General features: G+C 54.0%; 1 non-coding gene across 1 annotated transcript in view; it reads right to left on the bottom strand.

Annotated features, from left to right (window-relative positions):
- Positions 1-1,429, bottom strand: part of LOC126149907 (small subunit ribosomal RNA) — a 1,909-nt gene extending 480 nt beyond the window's left edge. Inside the window, exon 1 of the ribosomal RNA XR_007531164.1 lies at positions 1-1,429. This exon is cut by the window's left edge and continues 480 nt beyond it. This is a non-coding gene — a ribosomal RNA (small subunit ribosomal RNA).
- Positions 1,430-4,380: the final 2,951 nt, after the last annotated feature.

Here is a 4,380-nt window from a genome sequence, read left to right as displayed (position 1 = left end):
TCTCGTTCGTTATCGGAATTAACCAGACAAATCGCTCCACCAACTAAGAACGGCCATGCACCACCACCCACCGAATCAAGAAAGAGCTATCAATCTGTCAATCCTTCCGGTGTCCGGGCCTGGTGAGGTTTCCCGTGTTGAGTCAAATTAAGCCGCAGGCTCCACTCCTGGTGGTGCCCTTCCGTCAATTCCTTTAAGTTTCAGCTTTGCAACCATACTTCCCCCGGAACCCAAAAGCTTTGGTTTCCCGGAGGCTGCCCGCCGAGTCATCGGAGGAACTGCGGCGGATCGCTGGCTGGCATCGTTTATGGTTAGAACTAGGGCGGTATCTGATCGCCTTCGAACCTCTAACTTTCGTTCTTGATTAATGAAAACATACTTGGCAAATGCTTTCGCTTCTGTTCGTCTTGCGACGATCCAAGAATTTCACCTCTAACGTCGCAATACGAATGCCCCCGCCTGTCCCTATTAATCATTACCTCGGGTTCCGAAAACCAACAAAATAGAACCGAGGTCCTATTCCATTATTCCATGCACACAGTATTCAGGCGGGCTTGCCTGCTTTAAGCACTCTAATTTGTTCAAAGTAAACGTGCCGGCCCACCCAGACACTCAATAAAGAGCACCTTGGTAGGATTTCAACGGGGTCCGCCTCGGGACGCACGAACACGCACGAGGCGGTCGCACGCCTTCGGCTCGCCCCACCGGCAGGACGTCCCACGATACATGCCAGTTAAACACCGACGGGCGGTGAACCAACAGCGTGGGACACAAATCCAACTACGAGCTTTTTAACCGCAACAACTTTAATATACGCTATTGGAGCTGGAATTACCGCGGCTGCTGGCACCAGACTTGCCCTCCAATAGATACTCGTTAAAGGATTTAAAGTGTACTCATTCCGATTACGGGGCCTCGGATGAGTCCCGTATCGTTATTTTTCGTCACTACCTCCCCGTGCCGGGAGTGGGTAATTTGCGCGCCTGCTGCCTTCCTTGGATGTGGTAGCCGTTTCTCAGGCTCCCTCTCCGGAATCGAACCCTGATTCCCCGTTACCCGTTACAACCATGGTAGGCGCAGAACCTACCATCGACAGTTGATAAGGCAGACATTTGAAAGATGCGTCGCCGGTACGAGGACCGTGCGATCAGCCCAAAGTTATTCAGAGTCACCAAGGCAAACGGACCGGACGAGCCGACCGATTGGTTTTGATCTAATAAAAGCGTCCCTTCCATCTCTGGTCGGGACTCTGTTTGCATGTATTAGCTCTAGAATTACCACAGTTATCCAAGTAACGTGGGTACGATCTAAGGAACCATAACTGATTTAATGAGCCATTCGCGGTTTCACCTTAATGCGGCTTGTACTGAGACATGCATGGCTTAATCTTTGAGACAAGCATATGACTACTGGCAGGATCAACCAGGGAGCTGCGTCAACTAGAGCTGAGCAGCCGGCCGCCCGGGAGTGTGTCCCGGGGGCCCGCGTGAACACGCAAGCGTCCGCTCAATTATTCTGCAAACAGGAGGAGGCTGAGCTCCCCTGCACAATACACCTCGAAACCCTCTCAGGTCCCGGCGGCGCGCAGCGCCGTCCTAAGTACTTGGTCGGGTTCGAGAGAGGCGCAATCGCCCGGAGTTAGGCGAGTAGACGCTTTAGGTGCGACCACCCGTGCTCCCAACTGAGCTTGCCGCTGCCGACAGAGGCCCGGGAGCGTGCTGTCGTGGCATTGCCGGCGGGAGACAACACGCGCCACCTACGGTGACCGGCAGCTCCAACGCCAGCGCCACAGAAGGGCAAAGGCCCCACGTGGGTGCCGAAGCGAACTCTCCCAGCACAGCGCACGTGCCAACACGTCTGCACAACTGCGATACAAACCACCAGCGAGAACCGCTGGGGCGACCGAGCAGCAGACGGCGTCGCGGCGCCGAGTGCCGGGCGGCGGCGCATCCTCAACGCACACAGTCCTCAATCGGACCAGCACACTGCAGATGTCCACCGCGCTTCGCACCGGGCCGGCGAGGACCCACTTTGGCTGCACGGCGCCGCGCGCAGGGTGCCCCGGCGCGCAGCTGCGCCGCCTGCCGCGTCCGTCGGCCGGCGCGCCTGCCACTGGGCGCCCCCACCAGCCGGCTGTAGCGCGTGCGCCCACGCACCGCGCGGCCAGCACGCCGGGCGGCCCCCCCTCACCGGCCGGGGACAGTCCCACCCACCCACAGCCGCGTATCGCTTCACACCCAGATCCACATTCACGTTCATTGGTGTGGTGGGTATCGCTGACACAACCGCGTCATAGCTGTACCGATCGTTGCCCTCACAGATGTACCTCCAGCAAGATCAACCGCACCACAACGGGTTACCAGTTGTTCATTTGCGTAACGTCACCAGTAAACGTACACGTCCACGTCCATCCCCGTTTGCAAAGTCAACTATTATTGCATGCCTGCCTGTCAGGTGTCAAGACACACTACATCCGCTCACATCCACGCAACAAAATGTGCCCGACTAGAGGGCACGTGGAAGGTGCCCCCGTACGTATGCGATGTCCATTGCGCGACGAACTGTCAACCAGCCTCTGTAGCATGTCGCAGATGTGGAACGCGGGACACCGTGCTATCACATTGTGTGAGAAGAGACTACTATGTCTGCATACACGCGCCACTACATGAACAGACGGCTCATGCTGATCGCCATCCACTGCGTCCATTACTCCCACACGTCTCTATGGCGTACCACACTGCAATACAGCTGTTATGGGGAGATGACACGTAGCTGTGTACACAACATTCTGAGCGGGTTGCGGTTGGACAACAATACATTAATGTAACGTGTCATATGCCATTTACAGAGCAGGTTAAGGCACAACGTGGGTTAGGTTAAGGCACAACGTGGGTTATGTTAAGGCACAACGTGGGTTATGTTAAGGCACAACGTGGGTTAGGTTAAGGCACAACGTGGGTTAGGTTAAGGCACAACGTGGGGTAGATTGCGGCACAACTTGGGGTAGATTGCGGCACAACTTGGGGTAGATTGCGGCACAACTTGGGGTAGATTGCGGCACAACTTGGGGTAGATTGCGGCACAACTTGGGGTAGATTGCGGTACAACTTGGGGTAGATTGCGGTACAACTTGGGGTAGATTGCGGTACAACTTGGGGTAGATTGCGGTACAACTTGGGGTAGATTGCGGTACAACTTGGGGTAGATTGCGGTACAACTTGGGGTAGATTGCGGTACAACTTGGGGTAGATTGCGGTACAACTTGGGGTAGATTGCGGTACAACTTGGGGTAGATTGCGGTACAACTTGGGGTAGATTGCGGTACAAATTGCATTACATTGCGGTGCAAATTGCGTTACATTGCGGTGCAAATTGCGTTAGGTTAAGGTGCAACACAGGTTAGGTTAAGGTGCAACACAGGTTAGGTTAAGGTGCAACACAGGTTAGGTTAAGGTGCAACAGAGGTTAGGTTAAGGCGACATAGGTTAGGTTAAGGTGCAAGATGGGTTAGGTTAAGGTGACATAGGTTAGGTTAAGGTGACATAGGTTAGGTTAAGGTGACATAGGTTAGGTTAAGGTGACATAGGTTAGGTTAAGGTGACATAGGTTAGGTTAAGGTGACATAGGTTAGGTTAAGGTGACATAGGTTAGGTTAAGGTACAAACTGGGTTGTGTTTTGGTACACATTGCGTTGTAGTACAGTACACGTTAGGTTTGGGTACGGTACACATTGTGGTATGGGATGGCGTGTTGGTGGGGGGGGGGGGGGGCGGGGCGAGGTTCGTTCATATTGACCGTAGGAAGTGGATGCCCGAGGCAGCGTCAGTGTGTCAAAGGAGGTATGTCACGTTGGGATGCGCTTTTCGGTAGTGAGAGGGGGCGCGCCGTGTCCGAGGTTGCGGCAGACCTGTGTGTTTCATTCCTGCCAGTGTGTTTGTTCTGTAAGACGAGGCAGTGTGGTGATGTTGGGTGCACCCCTGTGTGGGACATGTGTGGGTGTTGGTGGCTTATCTGAGCAATTGTGGTTGTCGGACGAGTGGGATATTCTGTTTTATGATTGGACCTCGTGGCCTGGTTATCATAGTCTGGTTGGTGTACTGTGGCGGATAGGATGCACCGGACGTTGGTCCATGGTGGTGCTTAATTATTGCATCTGTGTCTGTTACAGGCAGAGAGTAGTGTGTGATAGAGTGTGTGGGTGACGTGTGGTTCCTTTTGTTTGCACAGACGTTCAGCATGTATAGGGGCATTTGCGTATTTGATCTATCTATGTGGGCCTGCATAGTTTACTGAGCAGTGCTGCGAGGTGACTGAACTACGAGCGACGTACTCATTTACAGCGGAATGGTTGCCTTCTACCAAAGATGGCGTATCGACTCT

Source organism: Schistocerca cancellata, unplaced genomic scaffold (assembly GCF_023864275.1).
Source record: "Schistocerca cancellata isolate TAMUIC-IGC-003103 unplaced genomic scaffold, iqSchCanc2.1 HiC_scaffold_957, whole genome shotgun sequence".
In the NCBI taxonomy this organism is placed as follows: domain Eukaryota; kingdom Metazoa; phylum Arthropoda; class Insecta; order Orthoptera; family Acrididae; genus Schistocerca; species Schistocerca cancellata.
This window is presented reverse-complemented; position numbering and strand designations above follow the sequence as displayed.